Below are 23,020 nucleotides of genomic sequence, written 5' to 3' on the forward strand. Positions count from 1 at the left end.
GTTGTCAGTCACCAACATGCAGATCTGGACAAAAGTGGATGATTGTGGTACATACTAGTAATAGCTATGACACCATGGGCAAATTTCTTACTATCTCAAAATGACATTTTCCTCACCTGTGAACTCACTCCCGTATCTTTCACAATTAAAAAATAATGAACAAAGAAAACACCCTAGAAGGTTGTTTTGAAAATTAAACAAGCTATGCATGGAAACTTTTTAGCCCAGTGCCCAGTACACAGAAAACAGTCAATAAATCATAGCTATTATTATTAACATCTTCAATTGCATCCAGCCTCTCATTCCTGCTGAAGTGGAACCTGGTGGCTTGGATGAGAAGGTTCAAAATGTCAAAGTCAAACTGAAATCGATTTGCTTCCAATATTAAGTACAAACACCTCAAATGGAATTATACCTTGTAGAACATACTTAGAAGACAAGTTAGTACATTGGGATGGTTTGAATGTTTGTGTCCCTTCAGGATTCGTGTTAAAACCTAATCCCCAAAGTGACAGTATTAAGGTATGGAGCTTTCAGGAGGTGATTAGGTCACGAAGGATCCACTCACATGAACGGGATTGTGCCCTTTTAAAAGGGCTTGAGGGAGCCTGTTTGGCCCCTTTTCCTGCCTTCTGCCCCTTCTGTCACGTGAGGACACAGTGTTCATCCCTTCATCCTTTACCTAAGGATACAGCAAGAGGCACCATCCATGAAGCAGAGATGGAATCTTCACTAGATACTGGATTGCAGGCATCTGGATCCATCATGGACTTCCAGGCCTCCAGAGCTATGAGAAATAAATTTCTATTCTTTATAAATTACCTAGTCTAACTAAGACATACATTGCACTTCTGTATTTTTCTATCTTGAATCACATTCCAGTTATGACCTTCCTCGATTTTTCATAGGACATACAATTTTAAATCTCCTCTCTCATTGTGAGACTGTGTGAAAATGAGCCTCAGCTACCTGTATGGAGAACATGGTCCCTCTCTGTCCTTGTCCAACACCATCTTGCTTCTGTGATCAGCTTTCTCTGAAACAGGGTAGTTCTGAGGGTTTGGGGAATTGAGGTGATTGCCTTGGAATTCTTTCCGTGGTCTAACTTGGAAATCAGAGATAACTAGGTCAGAGTCCGGAGCAATGACAGCTTTGGGAACAGAGGTTTGCTATCTCTACAATCATGCTGTGGTTGCTTATGCAAGGGGATTTTCCCTGTCCCTCCCTCTCCGGTGGATGCAAATGCTGGAAAAAAGAATTTCTAAATCTATACCAATGAGGCATAGCTGGGAACATGAAGAGTCAAAATCACTCTCAATTTGTGAAGTAAAGTATGAAAGGCAAGCTCCCAGAAGTTCTTGTCTCTTATTCTGAAATTGCTTGTACCTTATACACTGGACTCAAATTACTCTGTTTCAGCACTAGAAATGTAATAAGACAACATGACTGGATCAGTCAGCAGATCCCCCCAAAATCAAAGGAAAATTGAAACATATAGAACGTATAACTCCATATGTTAAATAAACAAGCAGCAAAACCTGCCCATTCTTAGCCCTCATAGCTTTAATCATGAAGCAGGGAATTCCAGATTTCTCCATTCTCAGAGCAGCGATCCACAAAAGAATAGGCGAGGCCTGAGATCTTGATTTGAACATTAATCCCCATGCTTTCGTATTACCGGGTTCTTTTCTCTCCCAGCTAAATAAAAATACAGAAATCACTTCCCCTGATAGTTCCTGCCTTCACAGTCGTTTGCTATAATGGTAGCATCAATCATTGTATGAAGAGCAACCTAGGGATTGGTCAGACACAAAAAGGAGGTTGCCAACTCTGGCTTCCACAGCCAGACAACTCTGGAAATCACCCTCCGTGGGCCAAGTCAGTGCACAGCACCTTGTCTGGCCAGCTCCACCCGTGTTCCCAGCTCTGCTGAGGCAGCCCAGGTGAAACTAGCTGGCAGCCCAAGACTGGCCCCCTCGGAGACCCCTGAGCTCAAATCTGAGGGAACCCAGTCCTCTGCTGCTGGCTGCCCTGTCCTCTTCCCACTCCTGGTACCCACAGAGGTAGGGCTGGTTCTCACAGCTTCTAGTATGAAGATGTGCTGGGTCTAGGCTCCTGGGTTCTCAGTCCCAAGAACTTCCAGCTGGAATCTTTCCAGAGGCACGTATGTTTATTGAAGTTCCACTCTACTTCATTGCCCACCCCTTCCTTTTTAGCGCACTGGACTCTTCCTAGGCTGTCCTAGGTGTCTCTGTCGTTATGCAGCTGAATTGGGTGAATCAACAAGAAACATCTTAGCTCAAATTAAATCAATGTGACACTTCTCCCAGACATTTGCATTTTAAAAGAGATCCAAAGAGTGAGGTACCCAGAAGAAAGGTGGACTTTCAGACCACTGACCTTAGATGGGGTGGAGCTCTGAGCAGAGGAGCTCTTCTGATCCCTGCATAATACCTTTTCATGTAGGCAATTGTCTCTTCTGCCATACGAAGGGCAGTCATCTCCTAGCAGAAGAATTGAATGAAGACCAATATTCCACAATATGAGGCAGCATCAAGTAAAGGAAGTGTCTTGTCTTTTTTTTTGTTTTTTTTGAGATGGAGTCTTGCTCTGTTGCCCAGGCTAGAGTGCAATGGCACAATCTCTGCTCACTGCAACCTCCGCCTTCCCGGTTCAAGTGATTCTCCTGCCTCAGCCTCCCGAGTAGCTGGGATTACAGCTACCCCCACCACACTGAGCTATTTTTTTTTTTTTTTTTTTTTTTTTTTTTTTAGTAGAGATGGGATTTCACCATGTTGGTCGGGCTGGTCTCAAACTCCTGGCCTCAAGTGATCTGCCCACGCCAACCTCCCAAAGTGCTGGAATTACAGGCATGAGCCCACCTGGCTGGGTGTCTTAAGATGCTGTTTTTATTTCATTGCTCTTATGTCATCATATAGGTCCATGGGAGAATTGCAAATTGATATACGAGGTGCTAGGTAGTAAAAACAAAACAAAATAACCTGAGTTCTCACCCAGGACTCCAAAAACCCAGGACCGAGGGCAAGTTACCTAACCTGTCATGACCACCCTGAGTCTCAGTTTTCTTTTCTGCACAATGGGATAACACAAGAAGCCTCATAAGGGCACTAAGAGATTTGAATGTGATAATCTATATAAAAGTGTGTTGTGGGCCAGGCACAGTGGTTCATACTTGTAATCCCAGCACTTTGGGAGGCTGAGGAGGGCAGATCACATGAAGCCAGGAGTTGAAGACCAGCGTGATCAACATGGCAAGACCCTGTCTCTACTAAAAATTCAAAAGTTAGCCAGGCATGGTGGCATGTGCCTGTAATCCCAGCTGCTTTGGTGGCTGAGGCACAAGAATTGCTTGAACCTGGGAGGCGGAGGTTGCAGTGAGCTGAGATCATGCCATTGCACTCCAGCCTGGGTGACAAAGAGAGACCCTGTCTCAAAAAGAAAAACAAAAAAAAGTACCTGTAAATTGAAAAGCACATGATATGTGGTGTTGTTATCAAATTCATGAGTGATTCAACATTGAATGGTTTCCGAGTTTTCAGCTGTGGACATGAATCTGTGAAAAACACAGAGTAGGGGAGAGGTAGGAAGAAGGGGAGAGTTGTTTCACATACAGGGGAATGGTAAGAGCAAATGAATTAGGGACTTCAAATATGTTTGTATTTCAGCCACAGTAGGAATTAAGTTGTATCTTATTTTGAAAGAAAAAAAAAAAAGACTTGCATTTTTGGTTAGATCACTTTTCCTTGGTCCCAAATCAATGCTTTAGAGCTTATTGAGCGCGTATGCTGACTGCGCATTATTTTATCAGAAGTGAACACACATCCCTCTCCATGTGTAGCAAGAGACATTGTCAAGTCGAGTGCCAACAGCTGGCTCTGCAGATGTCATCAACAGCTGCATTCTGTCATTCCAGGATGCATGAGTCCCAGTTCCTCTTCCTCTCTCCTTGTTCTTAGAAATTTTGATGTCTATGTATAAAATTATTTTACCTTCCTGGTTAAACTCATTTTGCAATTACGCCCAGATGTATCCAGTCACTTTTACAAAATTAGGTTCAGTTTGCTCAGGAATTTGAAATGAAAAGGGAGCACTTATATCAAGTTGCTAGTAAGAGAAACCTCCGCTGAAGTCATGATCCAGTTTGCTAATCACTTCTGGGAAAAGATCTGAATAACATGTCAGCTAGCTAAATCATCCAGCCCCCACAAAGCTCTTTCAGCAGGAAATCTCTAAATAAAATGGAAATTCAATATTTTCTAGTGTATTTGTCTTACAGCAGGTCTATAGAGCGGGGCCATGACTCCATAGATGTAGGAAGGCAGCTTAGTTAAGGATGAAAACAAAGGAAGATGTCTGTCATAGTTGAACTTAATCTGTAAATATGTTGAATGTTAATTCAGGTCTGGCCAGTTGACATCGCCTCTCTTCGGGTGTTCGTTTCATCCATCACAAAAAGTACCTAACGCAGTGGTACGCACAGGCCCCATTCAAAATGAATCCCCAACACCAAACAGATTACAGTAGCCACTGGCTTAGACACACACGCTCCTGGGAAGAATGTGTGAGAGTGACGACCTACAGGGCAAAGTCTTGGCTGTGCCTGTGCTGGGACCTGACTATGTGTATTTGTTAAATGAACCAATGTTCATAAGCTGTGGTTGTTTTGCCTGGACACCCGTGGCTAGTGGACGCTATCTACTGAAGGGATGAAGTGGGCAGGAATGAAACAGGGATATTCAGGTGCTCTCCCATTCAGGGGGTTTATCAGTGAGGTAGGGCCTGCGCATTCTGTGAAGGACTACCTTACCAGCTTAGTTTCTGCCCATACCTTCTGCTCACTCAACCCAACAGAGAGAGTTAAGGAAGAGGCACATGTGAAAAGTACTACTAGAAATAATCATACTGGGGCCCTCTCCACTTAAAAAAAGCAGAGGTGGAGGGGGATTCCGTTGTAGTTTCCATAGAATCACCTGATCTGTTTTAAAAACAGTCAACTCTTAATTGCCTTATATGGATGATGACCACAGTGCCTTTCTCTTTTCTAGGACTAACCTGTTTATCTGAGCTGTCTGCAAACAGATCACCACCTCTACTCGAAGACATAGCATGCCACCTTACTGAAGATGCAAGTGAAGCATTTACATCAAAACACATCCTGTGGTGGAGGCTCCAGCTGCAGTGTTTCTGTACTGCATTTGTTTGTTTGGACAGTGGAACTTACGGAATCAAAATATTTAGCAGGAGCTCACAATAGTACAAAATGCTGGTGCTCTGACCAGAATGCTTGATTCCTTTTTACTGTGTGGTGTATGTGGCTGTGTGGTATGTGTGGCTGTGGCTGTGTGTGTGTGCATGCACATGAGAGAGAGAGAGAGAGAGAGAGAGAGAGAGAGAGAGAGAGAGAGAGACAGAGAGAGATAGAGACAGAATGGGAGAAATATAAAGACGGGGCAGAGAGAGACAGAGAAAGAAAGAGAGATGCAGAGACAGAGAGAGAAATATAGAGACAGAAAGAGATAGAAAGAAGCAGAGACAGAGAGGACACACCCACACAGACAAAGAGAAAGAAGGAGAGACACATGGAGAGAGAAGACACACACACACACACACACACACACACAGAGAGAGAGAGAGAGAGAGAGAGAGAGAGAGAGAGAGAGAGAGAATCTTCAGGCTGTTAGGTTTTCACTGTTGCCAGCCAGCATCTTCAGCTGTTTTGGGGAGACTGCCCTCAGCCTGCTTTGCTTCATACTGGAGAGCCAGCCCTGTCTAGGTATTTAGACCCTCCTGGGGCAGCTCTTGGCCAATAGATAGATGAATAGAGGGGTGTGAAAGCTTCAGTTCCTCCGCCTCAAGTTAGTACAATTCTGAGACGTAAGTCACACACTAGAGGTCCCCAGCGGTATCAGGTGGAAGCTGCTCTCCGTGGGACTTTGCCTGAGATTGTGCCTCTGTCTGGCTTCCTCCACTCTCCTGAAACAGGGGAGACTTCCCTTAGTTGGCAGATGTGGCATCACTTATCCCCAGCATGGAGTGGAGGACAGCTCTGGGGGTAGAGGGATTCAGGAGACTCATCGGCCCCTGAGTTAGGCATTGAAAGTTTGGTATCTTCATTCTGCTGTGGTCCTTGGGCATCTGGGGCAGTAGGCCCTCTCTGCATTCACACGTAAATAAAACAAGATATTTAAAAATCATTTCTATTGCATTCTGCCATGTGAATAAATAGTAGTAAGTGATGTCATAAGAAACACTATGTGTCCCGAAGAGAACTCCTAGAGAGCGTCTTAGTCAAGGGTCTAGAAGCAAGTGTTTAGCTATTGGTCACTGATTTTGCCAGCTTTGTGTAAGTTCCTCAGTCCAGTAGGAATTCCCTGTAGCTTACACCATGGAACTCATTGTTTCCAGGCTCTTCCCTCCTGAATTTGGTTCTGATCCACGCTCATAGGCCAATTCCTGCCTCCCAGCACCCCCAGCCCCCAACTGGGCTCTTCCTTTCCTAGTCTTAGGCTCTTTACTCTTTGGACCTGGCATGTAGAAGAATTACTGCTTCCACTGACAATTCCAGACCTCTTCTCAACTCTGCAGGTCAGGGTACCTTGGAGGAGTATTCCTCCTGGTTTGGATATTGGGACTTTCCTGCTTTAGAATTGACCCACCAGGATTATTTACTCTTTCCAGCTGCATTTGGGCAGATTAGTGAAGGGATATGCCCTTCTCTGCTTTTCACAGCACTTTCCTTCACTTGGCATATATTTCACTTATTCATTTGTCCTTTCTCTCTCCTTCTAGAATGCCCATGGGAATACAACATACAATTTTTTAAAAACTTCTTTTGTTGTCCTCTATATCCTCAGTTGCTGGCACATAGCAGATGCTTTTTTTTTTTTTTTTTTTTTTTTTGAGGCGGTGTTTCGCTCCTGTTGCCCAGGCTGGAGTGCAGTGGCACGATCTTGGCTCTCTACAACCTCCACCTCCTGGGTACAAGCAATTCTCCTGCCTTAGCCTGCTCAGTAGCTGGGATTACAGGTGCCTGCCACCATGTCTGGCTAATTTTTTGTATTTTTTTTTTTTTAGTAGAGATGAGGTTTCACCATGTTGACAAGGCTGGTCTTGAACTCATGACCTCAGGAGATCCACCTGCCTTGGCCTCCCAAAGTGCTAGGATTACAGGGATTACAGTGAGCCACTTCACTTGGCCATAGTAGATGCTTAATAAACATCTTTTAAAAATAGCTTTTAAGAGATTAGGAAATGAAGAAACACTCTTACCCTCTTAAGGCCCTCTTTTTGCAGCACAGCCTGTTTGGGGTTAAATTTTTAACTTAATTGTAATAATTACTCAGGTTCTGTTTTCCAACATTTCAAGACAAAGAAGAGGGCTGTGAAAGAAGAGAAAATAAGACATGCTTAAACAAAGCATACCTGTGTATTACATGTCGTTTTCAAGATCAATAGAAAGAAAATAAACTATGAGTGAAACAACTTGGATCCGTAGCAGTATTCCTTAAGAGATGGTGTAGTCCAGGCGAAAAACGTGTGCAAACAAATTTCTCTTCGCACTTTGGCATATGTTGCTTTTTCTTATGCAAATCATTAGATATAAAAATACATGAGTGCTCTACAGAAAATGTAGAGAAGGAAGGACTTGTTCTGAAGGCAAAGGTTGTCCAGTTGCTTGCCACTGTAGCCCCTATTCCACAAACTTAAGGGTTAATAGAATATTGAGTGAGTTGACTTTCATCAATGCTCCTTTGGGGGGTGCACTATGGCAAATTTTTGTCTTCATTTCTAGCTTGTCTCCAACATTCACTGTTGACAATTCTAGATGGAATGGCCAATCCAAGTTGCTGACTGAAGGCTCTCAGGCAAGCTGAGCTGTGTAATATAAATAGCTATATGAAAATGTTCAGAGACTCTAATGACTGGCTGAGCAGCGTGTACCAGACCAACCCTTACACATTATAAAAGCTGGCTACAATTAGAAAGAAGCAAATAAAACCAGTTATGTTAAGGCATCGGAGCACAATCAAGGCAGCAGGGCTAAAAGGAACATGGAAACACCAGCAGGGGAATTTGAAAGTGGTACAGTGAAGGAAATAAAGCCAATAAGCGTGCCTTATTATGTAGTTACCACAGTAAGCAATTGGAGCTCAGTCCTGCTGGGGAACTCTGAGAGTCTGTGTAGAACTGAGTTATCCCAAGTAAGGAGCAAGGGATCTGGGGTTTGATCAACCAGATTTACCTATTGAATGTTGCTTCTAGGGTTGCCTCAGTCAGTTCAGGCTGCTATAACAAGATATCACAGACTGGGTGACTTATATTTACATTTACTTCTCACAGTTGTGGATGCTGGAAGTCCAAGATCAGATGCCAGCAAGGTTGAGTTCTGGTGAGGGCCCTCTTCCTGGCTTATAAACAGCCTCCTTCTCCCTGTATCCTCATACGGCAGACGGGCAGGGGGATATATATATATCTCTATCTCACCTTTCTCATGTCTCTTCTTATAAGAGCACTAATCCTATTCATGACAGTTCTACTCTCAAGAACTAATCACCTTCGGAAGACCCCACCAAATATCATCACATTGGGGATTAGGGTTTCAACACATGGATTCTGGGGGGACACAAACATTCAGTTCATACCATGGAGAGTTATTTTTCTGATACCTCTGGGCTCATGTGGGCCAAATATTCAACCATGGCTAAATAAAAGTCCCTCAACAGAGAGATGCCTGTGTTTTCACCAAGCCACTTCCAGAGCATTGAGGTAAAGGTCGAGTATATGGTTAGAGTTCGTGTCTGCTACACGATTTGACCCAGTATTTCCACTCCTAGATATATACTCAATAGAAATGCATATATCTGTGCCCCAAACGACAGCTACAAGAATATGCACAGGGACATTACAACAGCTCCAGCTGAAAGCAAACCAAATGACTATCAGCAGTTCAATGCATAAGGACAGTGTGGTGAATGTTTGCAATTTCCGCTGCCCGAACACTGCTCCAAGCTACCACCATCTCTTGCTTAAAGCACTGCTGCGGCCTGCTAACTTGTCTTTCTGCCTCATTTTTGTCCTTAAAGTTCTTCCATAAAGCAGCTGGAGTAATCTTTCTGAAGCATAAGTGAAATGATATGCTATTCCCCCACTTAAAACCCTCAAATGGGGTTTCACTTCACTTAGAATAAAGCACAAAGTCTCTATCATGTACCCTGCCCCACTCTTTCCCCTCCTCTGTCCTTCCCCTTCATTTACACTCAGCCACACTGGCCTTTCTCAACATAACCACACGTGCTCCACTGATGATCTTTAACTTTGCAGCTTCTGCTGTTGGATGCTTCCCCAGACCCTCTCAAAATGGCTACTTCCTTCTTGTCATTTTTTATTGAGGTCTAACATAGATACGGAAAAGTGAACAAATCTTAAGCAATGAACAGGCACAGAAGGACTTTAGGTAGAGGTGACAGGGTCTGCTTTGAGTTTTAGCAGGATGGCTCCTGCAGCAGAGAGGAAGGAAAAGGGAATGGACTGAGGAAGCCTGGATGAAGAGAGATACGTTTTTAGGTGTTTGTCAGAAGTGAGACGACACATAACCAAGACCTGAACAAAGACATTGGCTACAGGAAGGGAAGGAAGAAGCAGAGATTCAAGAGAATCTACCTAGCTTTTCAGGCCATATGTAGTGGCTACAATGACTTTGACCACCTTATTGTAATCAGTTTACGGATTTAATCCAATGTAAGCATAGGAAACTCTCTAACTATAACTTGGATTATAATTAGTGTTTTTCACTAATTAGACCTGTGATTGCTTTTTTTTAGGAAGCCTAAGGTCTCAGCCATGTTAACTCTTTTTCTTTTCTTTTCTTTTTTTCTTTTTTTTTTTAACTCCCCTGCCCATTTAAAAACCTGATTATTTTGATGCACTATGTTACTAATAATTCCTTCCTCATCTTTGATCTCAGTCTTCCTCTTGCTTTTCGCAGCCAGTATATGAATAAAATATTGAGCTGTTGATTAATGACCCTATATGTGCCACTTTGAGATGTCTAAAGAAATTATCCAAATGCCCAGACAGCTCTATAATGTCACATTTAAATTCGAGGCTGAATCTTTAAAAGGCTGTCCTCTGTTGTAAAGGCTGTGTTATAAGGATGGTAATAAGACATAATTTCCTTTTAAGAGAACAGGTAGAAATATTGTCTTTTAATGCCAAGAAAAGAGCATGACATACACTGCTTAAAATAGGCAAATATGTAAGTTAATGCTTTGACTTCAGCTACACTTAGCCCTAGATTGAAACTGTGCCTTCCCAGGAGAGTCTAAGAGTGGATGGAGATTCTGGCTTTTGTTTTAATTTTAATTGTTTTTGTCCTACTCTGAAATGATGTCACTTTCCCCCCCCTTTGGCTTTTTTATGGGTATCTTACTGACATTGTATTTCTTCCCAGAGAGGTCACTAATAGTTGGCATTGACTGATTTTTACAGAAAAACATGCCAATGATCAAGGCTATAAGCAATGGGTAGAATGTTTGAACTGCATATAACTGGGTTGCTGTATGGAAATACAAAGCAGAGCTCTTAGGTTCATAAAAAGATCTCAGTCACCTTGATCCTGAGCAATAACCAAAAATACATAATAATAGCAGCAGGAGTAATTGTACTAAAGATAGGGATAATCTGGCTGATATGATAAAGCATTTACTATGTGCTGAGTTCTTTACATACTGCCCTGATTTAATCTTCTCAATTCAACAAGGCAGGTATACATACTGTTACTATCCAAGATCACAATACTGGAAAGGAGCAGATTAAAGACCCAAACCAATGTCTGTCTGACACCAAAGAACATGCTTTTTGCCACTTTCTCATACTGTAAGCTGGGCTACTATATGGCTTGATGTTCAGACTTAGTCCATGATGGCTTTCTCCAAGTAAGTAATATCTTGGACGGTTTAACCCATATTAGAAGGATGCAAGGCTGGGTGTGGCGGCTCACGCCTGTAATCCCAGCACTTTGGGAGGCTGAGGTGGGCTGATCACCTGAGGCCAGAAGTTCAAGACCAGCCTGGCCAACATGGTGAAATTCCATCTCTACTAAAACTACAAAAATTAGCCAACGTAGTGGCAGGCACCTGTAATCCCAGCTACTCGAGAGGCTGAGATCGGGAGAATGGTTTGAACCCGGGAAGCAGAGGTTGCAGTGAGTCACACCACTGCACTCTAGCTCGACTGACAGAGCAAGACATTGTCTCAAAAAAAAAAAAAAAAAAAAAGGAAGGAAAACAAAACAAACACTACTTCGTCAGAATACATACTGTAAACAGAATGTCTGAATGTAGTGTCTGCATGACCAATAGTCATGCACATCTCAGATTTCCCAGGGTAGTTCAAATTTATACTATTATTTGCCTGTATTTCTATAAATATCATTCCACCTTTTAGACCGTATGTTTCAATTGTTGGATTAGAAACAATGGTTTCAGTAACCACATTGATCTTTTTAAGACATGAAAAGGGAACATTTGCTTTTATCTCAAGACCCTTGTATAAAAAATTGATACATAATATTTGTACATATTTATAGGGTACACGTAAGAGCCTTTAGGACCTAAACGTTGCTAAGCCTCCTGCCTCGACTGGTGCTATGGCCATGCTCCATCACAGAGGCCTGGGGCAACTTAGAGTGCTTTCATGTTGTGATATACTACGTCATCCCAAAACAAGTTTTAATATTATTGCAAAATTCCAAAGTACCACCTCGAAAGTAATAAGCAAAACAGCTTAAGTGAAATGAAATCTTTTCTGAAAGTGACAAAATTATTCTAAAGTTTATCTTGAAGAAAAAATGTATTGAGAGAAAAAAGTTTTCATATTTTAAAATGTATTTAAAAGTTTTGATAATTGAAACAGTATGGCAGTTGTGTAAAAACAGATGAATGTAGGTTGATATATATAATTTATATAAAAATACATATGAATATATCTATATCTATATTGAACATATAAAATGAAGGATACACCAGTGAGAAAGTGAGGGATTAGCCCTCCTATATTATGAGAAAAAATAGCTTTGGGAAAAAAATTTTTAGATCCTCACCTTAAACTATAGCCCTAAATATATTCCACTTGGTTTAAAAAGTATGAATATTTAAAACAGTTTTATTTTACAGATTTTAAATAAAACGAAAATATATGAAAACGTTTAACTCTTCTTAGATTGGACAAAGAATTTTTAAGCACTAAAAAAAGGATGAAATCATCAAGGAAAAAGCAAATAGATTCGACAACTTAAAAAATAAAAATGGCCAGGCGCGGTGGCTCACGCCTGTAATCCCAGCACTTTGGGATGCCGAGGTGGGCGGATCACGAGGTCAGGAGATAGAGACCATCCTGGTTAACACTGTGAAACCCCGTCTCTACTAAAAATACAAAAAATTAGCCAGGCGAGGTGGCCGGCGCCTGTAGTCCCAGCCACTCTGGAAGCTGTGGCAGGAGAATGGCGTAAACCCGGGAGGCGGAGCTTGCAGTGAGCTGAGATCCGGCCACTGCACTCCAGCCTGGGCGACAGAGCGAGACTCCGTCTCAAAAAAAAAATAAAATAAAATAAAATAAAATAAAAAAATAAAAATGTCTGACACTAAAAAACCAAATACCCAAACACTCTGGAAAAAGTATTTGAAGCAAGCTCAGTCGACAGAATTAAAGTCTTAAGCATACTTTTAACAATTTCAAATAAGTACGTTGTACCACAATAGAAAGAGGGCAAAATATATGAAAACTAATACACCTATAAACATTAATAAACTGAGCTGTTCAATCTTACTTGTCATAGATTTACTTATCATATTAAAAATTAATGTCAGTATGAATGCAGTGAGATAGACATTCTCAAACACGTTAGTGGAAGTCTATGTTATTACCACCTTTCTATACAGAAACTTTACAAGATATATTCAAGGCATTAAAAAGTTTACAATCTTTGTCAAAATAATTTCTAGTAATTTTGATAACAATCTTATGTACAAAGGTATTAACCAAAAGATTATTTATATCATTCCTGACTAAAAAGAACAAAGGCTCCTTGGAGAAATGGCTGATTCCAGAGCAGCGGCAGGAAATCATAAAAGAAGCCTGAGGCACATCAAGCCAAAAAGCAAGGAAAACCAAAGACTAACAGAGAGATGCCAAGAGACCTGGAAGCCAGCTTGGAGGGGTGCCCAGTGGACAGCTTGAGCACCAGAAAGTTATTATAATTGATTATAAAACATTAAAGAAAAATTCATGCATCTACAGTAAAAAAAAAATAGTAGTGGCTAGGTATGGTGGCTCATGCCTGTAATTCCAGCACTTTGGGAGGCCAGCGCAGGAGGATTGCTTGAGTCCAGGAGTTCGAGACTAACCTAGGTAACATGGTGAAACCCTGTCTGTATTTTTTTTTTTTTTTTGGAAACAGTCTCACTCCGTCTCCCAGGCTGGAGTGCAGTTGCATAATCTTGGCTCACTGCAACCTCTGCCTCCCGGGTTCAAGCAATTCTCCTGCCTCAGCCTCCTGAGTAGCTGGAATTACTGGTGTGTGCCACCATGCCTGGCTAATTTTTGTATTTTCAGTAGAGATGGTGTTTCACCATGCTAGCCAGGCTGGTCTCAAACTCCCGACCTCAGGTGATCCGCCTGCCTCAGTCTCCCAAAGTGCTGGAATTACAAACGTCAGCCACCGCATCCGGTCTCTATTCTTTTTTAATTTTTATAAAAATAAAAATTAAAAAATAGTAAAATGAAAGAGAAACAAAAACTTATTTATCCCACTCTTTAGTATTAAGAACATAAGAAGTAAGCATTTATTCTGCATTTTGAAAGGGAAAACCCTTCCTTCCAGAGGAATGGCATCTATCAAATGTAAGTAAAATGATAGAACTAGAAAAATCACCATTTGCAGCTGCCAGTGAAATGACTGGTTTAGACAGGAATCACCAACGGTGCTGAAACCACTGGATGGAAAATTGTTAGGGAACAGGATAGTCATGTGGTACCAAAGAAGCACCCATAGACTACGTACTAATTGCAAAGTGAAAAACATACCTTAAGTAAAGAAATCTGCTGGTTATCACCTTAACCAAGTAATCAAACGTTACATCTCTGATCATGGGACAACCTGTTGTTATATCCTTCTGAGAATGTAAACACCTATGAAGTGTCCTTGCCAAATTATTTACCTATATCTAATGAAGACATTGGACCTAACTTACAGTTTCACGAAATCCAGGAACTGGAGAAACAAGTTAAATGACACTCTAAGGGAACAATAAGACAAACCCAGAAAATGGAATGTTCTTAAAAACAAGTGGCCTGATATCTTAAAAAAGTCATTAATAAGCCAATACAAAGGTGGCTCTATTCTAGACTAAAAGAAATTAGAGTTATAACAACCAAATGCAGTTCATCTTTCCTGGAATTTTGGCAGAGAAAAAAAAAAAGCTAGCTATAAAAACATTTTGGGGACAACTGGGAAAATTTCAATACAGACAACATATTAGATGGTGTTAGAGAATTACTGTTAATTTTCTTAGGCAAAATAAATGTATTGTGGTTATGTGTAGAATGTCTTTACTCTTAGGAGAGTTATGTTGAAGTCTTTAGAAGTAAAATGTTACAATGCTTACAATTTCCTCATTGCTTATTTTTACAATATATTTTTTAAAAATTTATTCTGCCTTGGCCTCCCAAAGTGCTAGGATTACAGGCATAAACCACCACATCCAGCTGACAATTTACCTTTAAATGGTCCTACAAAACAGTAAAAAAACCCAAACAACTCATTACATGTATCTATATCCATGCAGATCACACACACACACACACACACACAAATAAAGAGAATACGGCAAACATTTAAAATACATTAAAACACGGTGCCCTGATATGCATTGTACTATCCTTTCAACCTTTATGTTTAAACATTTTCATAACAAAAAGCTGGAGATATGTTATTTATTTTAAAAAGCTAACATCATGTATATTCTCAAAATTATGATGGTTAATTAATTTTGCAGCAATTAAACATCTTTTCCCCCAGGCACGGTGGCTCATGCCTATAATCCCAGCACGCTGGGAGGCTGAGAGGGGCAGATCACTTGAGGTCAGGAGTTTGAGACCAGCCTGGCCAACATGGCAAAACTCTATCTCTACTAACAATACAAAAATTAGCTTGGTGTGGTGGTGCACACCTGTAATCCCAACTACTCAGGAGGCTGAGGCAGGAGAATTACTTGAACCCGGGAGGCAGAGGTTGCAGTGAGCCGAGATTGTGCCACTGCACTCCAGCCTGAATGACAGAGTGAGACTGCATCTCAAAAACAAAACAAAACAAAACAAAACAATATAAAACAAAAACATATTTCCAAAGAATTTCCAAATGCAGAGGCAAGTAGCCAGTTTGTGGTAGCAAGGAAGAAAAATAGGATGCAAAACTTTATAGAAGGCATACATAGCCTGTTCTCACTTTTTATATTTGTCCAACACATTTATTGAGTATCTATAATGTGCCAGGAATTCCTCTAGGTGCATGAGAAGAAAAAACACTTTAACGTTAATAGGATTGTCCCTGGCTGTTAAGATTGTAGGAGATCCTTATTAGCGTCTGATACTTTTCCAAACATTTCAAATTATATTCAGTGAGTTTTACAGTAAAAGTAATACGCAAGCATTTTATTTAAGAACAGTCATCAGAAATTTGATGTGACTAATAGTCAATGTTGACTGTGCCCTTGGCAAGTGACAAACCCTCTTCTCTCTCCTCTACAGGGACAAATCCATTCTGCTCTTCCAGTAACTCTTTGAGGTGAGTATTACTATCCCTCATCTTACACATACAGAAGCTAAGCACCGAGAGGGTTGCTAATCTGCCTCCAAGGAACACTCGGCAATGTTTGCATTTTGGGTTGTCACACTGGGCATGAGTGTAGAGGAGGGCGGTGATTAGGATAGAGGCCGGGGATGCTGCTAAATAAGATAGCATCCTTCCTGCTCAACTTATGAATAGCTCCAAATGTCAGCAGGACCAGGGTTGAAAAACCCTGGTCTTAGGTCACTTAGCTGGTAAGTGGTAGAGCCCAGCATTGAGCCCAGGCAGCCTGACTTCCAAGCCCACACTCACCATCATCCTACACTGCTCTTCAGTACCCTTCAGTACCCTGACATACTAATGTTTTGTCATTAAATGTCAGACTGTTTATTGAAGGTAATTGTTGGTAACAATAATAATTGCTATCATCTATGGTGCTTGGTGATTTATCAAAAAATTTAAGGCAAATTATGAAAACAATATTTTTTTCTAAATGTTCAAGAGATACCTTTATCAAATTGGCTAAAATGGCACCTGATGTAGTAAAAGGGCATTCTTATGCAGTTAAGGTGAAAATTGGTGGAATTCATTTAAAAATAAATTTTGTACTTTACATCAGAATCTTAAAATTATTTATAACATCTGATACAGAAATTCCACTTTGGAGAATTTATTCTACAAAATATGACAAAATCCAGATGCACAAAAACATGTATATGTTTTTCTTTTCTGTTTCTGTTTCTGTTTTTTTTTTTTTTTTTTTTTTTGAAACAGGTCTTGCTCTGTTGCTGAGGCTGGATGGAGCACAATGGTACGATCACAGCTCACTGCAGCCTCAATCTTCTGGGCTCAAGTAATTCTCCCACCTCAGCGTCCTGAGTAGCTGGTACCATAGGTGTGTGTCACCATGCCTGGCTATTAAAAAAATTTTTTTTTATAGAGATGGGGTCTTGCTATGTCACCCAGGCTGGTCTTGAACTCCTGGGCTCAAGCAATCCTCCCGCCTTGGCTTCCCAAAGTGCTGGGATTACAGGCGAGAGCCACTGCACCTGGCCTTTTTCTATAAAAGTAGGAAAAAAGGGGAAAAGTTGTCTAAATGTTTAACAATAGAAGAGCTTATTAAACTGGGCACAGGTAGTTGAGAGAATCTATGTAAGGGTATGGAAACCCCATGTTAGTATAATACTAGGCGAACAAAAGAAACAGGATAGAAAATCATGTACTTATGTTTGCAAGCATGTTAACAAGTAGCATCATTTAAAAGGAAATGTTTCACTAGAGTTGCTGAATTATCCTAGTGAATTTTTTTAACTTTTTTCCTGGCTTTATTATGTCTGAAACATAGCTATGCATTTTTATGGAGTAAAAATAATCAAAATATGTTTACGTGTACTTAAGTCCTGGGAAGATCGTATCTTTTTAAAAGGAGATCTCTTTCTAAAACTTGAAATACGTGTAAATAAGCTTATGATCCAGATCTGAGCACTTTAACAGTAGAAACAAATCTAAGAACGGAGCCAATAGTCATCTCAACACATTGTCTATGTCGATATTAGATGAGAAAATCTTCTCTCCGGCAATCTTAATGTCTCCTTCTCCGTCCATAATGACTTGATGCATAAAAATTAATCTTTTCCCTCCGCTTTGATCCCCAAGCTCCTTAGCGAAGATTCCATCTTGCTCTGTAACACACGATGAAGCATTTTCCCTGTTATAATGTGACGATGGCCCTACTGAGCACAACAATTTGAGTCTGAATGTGCCACAGCCAAAGGAGAAATCTTAAGAGGCAATTCCACCTAGAACTATTTGGCAAATGCATAAAAAAGACACATTAACACAGTCTGAAAATTGTGCCCTTAACAATAAGAACACAAAACAGACCTGGGATTGGGAGAGAGAGGTGGAGAGGGATGGAGAAAAGGAAATGCAGAGGCGAGATACTCTGGTGGTTCCAACCCCAGAAAGTGCTGGTCATGTAGATCAGTTTCAGCCAAAAAAAAAAAAAAGCACTTTAGAAACTTTCAATAGAAAAGATTGTTTGTCAAGGCTAGGCAAAAACATTCTTTAATTAGTTTACTCAAATATTAAATCTGACATCTAGTATCTCAATATTAGCAAAAATGTGATAATTATAGCTGGAAGGGTTTTTTATTGAATGTAAATTCATGTATAACACTTTTAGCATATCTCACTCCCCATTGTTATCTCCCATACACTGTTCACACTTAACTGGAAGCCTTGGGCTCCACTCTGAAATGTGATCTCAAATTCACAGTCTCCATACTTCCTTTTAATGTAGTTGCAGTTCAGTAATGACCATGACAGAGGACGTGTCCTGTCTACCATCCCCAGGGAAGACATAATCTTGAGAGATCCTGCCTGGCTCGGGGGCACCTGAGCTCCCAGGATGCCCACGCTGCTGCAGAAGGGGCTTTCTGTATTCACTGGAGACCCACATTACATCACTTCTCTATAGGGAAGGCTCTGTGTGCTTTTGGGCAGCAACCATTTTGACCAGGTTGGCTGTCAGTGCCGTTAAGGAGCTTGCCAGCTCAATCTAGTTATTGACTTGAAGGAGGAGAACAGAAGCAGGCAACATGTATTGAGTCAGGTCTGTGCAAATATGCATTTGTTCATTCTACCCTTGCAGCATCCTTGTCTTACAGAGAAATACTGGGACTAGGAGAGGTTAAATGGCACGCCCAACACCATGGCATTTGTGAGGGCAGGCACTCATGGTCCAGGCAGCACCTGAAATGAACACTGCCCTCTCTAGGGCTTGCTGGGGCAGGAGTGAGGAGAGTGTATGGCCACACAGTGAACCGTGGACACCTCACTCCGCCGTAAAACTAAATTAATAAGCACATGCTCATGTGTAGGCTGACTCATATACCCCTTTTCCCAAATACTGACATACCACTGTGGGTTCTTATAATAATATTGAGAAGTGCCGATGTTTTTATTTGTTTGTTTGTGGTGACAGCCACTGAACAATCTCCTCGGATTGGAATCTCAGATGCCCACAAGAGCCTAGCTTTTCTCAAGACATCAGGAAGAGGTGGGGACCACTGCAGCCCAGACCACAAATGCCCCTTCTGAAAGGACCCAGCTGTAGGACTGGTAGCTCCTGTCACTATGGGCAATTGCACTCCTGGTTTGCAGAGCTTTGGATTTTTTCAAAGGATGCCAGAAACAAGGATATTTATGTGAACTCTCCCAATTTAAAAAGATGGCAACAGCTGGGCGTGGTGGCTCACGCCTGTAATCCCAGCACTTTGGGAAGCTGAGGTGGGTGGATCATTTGAGGTCAGGAGTTCAAAACCAGTCTGGCCAACATGGTGAAAACCCATCTGTACTAAAAATACAAAAATTTGCTGAGCGTGGTGGTGCATGCCTGTGATCCCAGCTACTTGGGAGGCTGAGGCAGGAGAATTGCTGGAATCCAGGAGGTAGAGTCTGCAGTGAGCCGAGATGGCACCACTGCACTCCAGCCTGGGCAAAAGAGTGAGATCCCATCTCAAAAAAAAAAAAAAAAAAAGGTAACTATTAAAAAAATTTTTTTTTTCAATTGTGTGAGCCAAATAATATATGTCCATGAGCCTGATTTGGTCTGAGCCTTCTGCTCCTTCTGCTTTACAACTTCTGGTCTGGAGGATATGTCATACCAGAGATGACTTTGCATAAGAAGGACCTCAGGCCAGCCTTCACAACAGTGAAAACACGCCTAAATTGCTCCTTCCACACAGCCAGTGAAGAAATGGCCTGTCCACTTTGACAGTCTCTGTCATTTGAACAGTAGTATTTGAAGAAAGGAAATGATGACCAAAAACTCCACGTTAAAATATGTCTCAATTTCAAAATTAATGATCAGAGAAATCAGCAAAAAGTGAGAGGAATTTTACAGTTTAACAAAATAGAAAAACTAGCAAACAAACCAAAAGGCATGGGTTGATATTAAACAAATGCCTAAGAGGAGTTCTGTTCCAACTATCAAGGAGAGGCCCATCACAAGCTTTCGTGATGGAATTATTTTTTCCAGATACATTTCCCACTATCCATCCTTTCCCCTTCATTACCATCTTGTTTCTCAGAATACTGATATAGACATAGACCAATTTTAGCAGCCTTTTATTACTAAAATCCCCCTCTTGCAAATGAGGAATTCAAATGTGGAACATAAGGCCGGGCGCGGTGGCTCACATCTGTAATCCTAACAATTTGGGAGGCCAAGGCAGGCTGATCACCTGAGGTCAGGAGTTCGAGACCAGTCTGGCCAACATGACGAAACCCAGTCTCTACTAGAAATACAAAAATTAGCCAGGCATAGTGGTGGGAACCTGTAATCCCAGCTATTCAGGAAGCTGATGCCAGAGAATCACTTGAACCCGGGAGGTGGAGGTTGCAGTGAGCCAAGATTGTGCTACTGTACTCCAGCCTGGGCAACAGAGCAAGACTCTATCTCAAAAATGAAATGAAATGAAATAAAATAAAATAAAATAATAAAATAAAATGGAACATAACCTGGTGTCCCCATTCATGCTAGCTCAGGCACCCCAAAGTAGTCTTCAGACAACCTCATTCTCTAGCAAGACGAGTGCTGTCACGTGGAAATATGCTTTAGAGAGAAGCATTTGAAGGCACTTTTTTGCTTAAACGTGCAGATGCAGGAAAATTTCATGGTGCTATGTTGAGAAGTCAGAGCAGAGAACAAATTGTAACGAAGTCACAGAAACAAGAGAACACTTAGGAAAATCCTATATTATTAGTTTACTGTTAATTAAAAAAAATCTCTCCACTGAGTACTGCCTTGATAAAGAAAACAAATTCCAGAAGAAAAATAATCCTAGTAAAATAGCTCAGGTATATACATTTCTAAGTCTAAATACAGCCACTTTGCTGCTATGTGTGGTAGGGAGGCTGTGGTTTATAACATATACTGGCTTTTGTCCAGTTTCTGGCTGATAGTCATAGACCTTGTTGCAGTCTTTTGTTATAATGTTGGGTGTATGAGGTCACAGGGGCAGCCTCTGACCTCCTCCTGCCCTCCTTTAATCTACTCCAAGGCAGGACTCTACTTTTCCTCTGCCTTTCTGATTTTGGGTCCTAAGACCCTCCTATGAGAGGGTCCCACCGCTCTATACTTTAGGGAAGAAATGCTCACATCTTGAAGCTTCCATAAAAACCCAAGAGGGCTGCGGTCAGTGAGCTTCTGGATAGTGGAACTGCAGGATCCTGGAGGGTAGTGCCTCAGGGAGGGCATGGAAACTCTGGGCCCCTTCCCCCATTTCCTGCCCTAAGCATCTTTTCATCTGTATCATTTGCAATATCCTTTATAATAAACTGGTAAATGTAGATAAGTGTTTCCCTGAGTTCTGTGAGCGCTCTGGCAAATTATTTGAACCCAAAGAGGGCGTCATGGGAACCCCAACTTGAAGCTAGTTGGTCAGAAGCTCTGGAGGCCCAGCCTTGTCACCGGTGTGTGTTAGAGGGGGCCAGTCTTGGTTGGGGACTGAATGCTCAACCTGTGAGATCTGACATCGTCTCCAGGTAGACAGTGCCGGAAATGAATTAGAGGACACCCAGGTGGTGTCCACTGCTTGGTGTGTGAGGAAAAAAACCCACACATAGTCACAGAAGTCTTCTCCTATGTTGATAATTATTGTGATGTGAGAATAGAGGGAAAACATGGTTAGAGAGAGTTTTCCCTACACAGAAGCTGTCTTCTCTTTAGTTGGCCGGGTATAAGCAAAGAATTTCATAGTCTGGGAAATTTGTTATCAAGCGCAATCCTTCTGCTCAGGCCCTTGATTCTGTAGTCTGTCATGCCAGTGGCAGCGACATAGTTTGATTAAAAAAGCATGGAACCCAGCAAGAGGACTTGCATTCAATTCCCCACTCTGCTGCTTATTTTCTCTGTGACCTTGGGCAAGGCCACACTTGTCAGGCTGTAATGGAGAATGTGTCCCAGAGGAAATTGAGGCGAAATTTCAACATCTACTCCACTCTTACAGGCTGTGTGAACCTCGGGCAAATTCCTTAATATCTCTGAGCCTCATTTTCCTTGTCCTAAAAGTAAAGATGAAGATTTAAAAAATCACAAGAACTGGCTGGGTGCACTGGCTCACACCTGTAATCTCAGCACTTTGGGAGGCCAACGTGGTTGGATCACCTGAGATCAGGAGTTCGAGACCAGCCTGGCCAACATAGTGAAACCCTGTCTCTACTAACAATACAAAAATTAGCCAAGTGTGGTGGCGTGCACTTGTAGTCTCAGCTACTTGGGAGGCTGAGGCAGGAGAATCTCTTGAACCCGGGAGCTGGAGGTTGCAGTGAACTGAGATAGGGCCACTGCACTCCAGCCTGGGAATAGAGCAAAACTCTTGTCTAAAAAAAAAAAAAAAATCACAAGAGCTAGCTTATCATATTTATTCTCTAATTCAAGACCTTCAGTACTAAGTGCACTACATACTTTATCTCCCTTATCATTAACAATTAATACTATTGATATTAATAACGTTCATAAAAATGGACAATAAGGCCATCTTCATAGGATCATGATGATTAAGTGATAGAAAATAGGAAGCCTTTTTGTCAACCAAAAAGATATATTCATGTTGATTATCACATGTAACAAAATTTTAGAAGCATCTAGAAGAGTCCATGGATTACAAACTCTTCTCTGTGCCCTGTAATATCTTTATCAAAAATTAAATTACCTTTTACTGCAAAATTGCCACAGAGTTTAAAACATATGGACCTAGAATCTCTATTTGAGGATTTCAGTGATCTTGATAGTATACCAAGGGATTAATGATGAACCATACGTCTTTTCATAGGCCTGTTGTGCTCTGGCAGAAGGTACAGAAAGAATGCATGGTTCCTGAAACTTGGGGAGGGCAGGCAGAGCAGACAACAGCCTGTGCCACAGAGAGGAGAGATAATCTCTACGTGGCATGATGCAGAAATGGTGGCTGGGAGGGCTGCAGGCGAACTTGGTTGGCTTTCAGAATGGACTTCTCTTAACGGACACAGAGGAAGTTGTTAATTCTTAATAAAACTAATAACAATAGCAGAACAGCTGCTTCCTCAATTATGGTACAGGGTGTTTCATTCCATCATCTAGTCCTGTGCAGCTGCAACACCAGCATAGCA

The sequence above is a fragment of the Macaca mulatta genome, chromosome 7 (assembly GCF_049350105.2).
Source record: "Macaca mulatta isolate MMU2019108-1 chromosome 7, T2T-MMU8v2.0, whole genome shotgun sequence".
Classification (NCBI taxonomy): Eukaryota; Metazoa; Chordata; class Mammalia; order Primates; family Cercopithecidae; genus Macaca; species Macaca mulatta.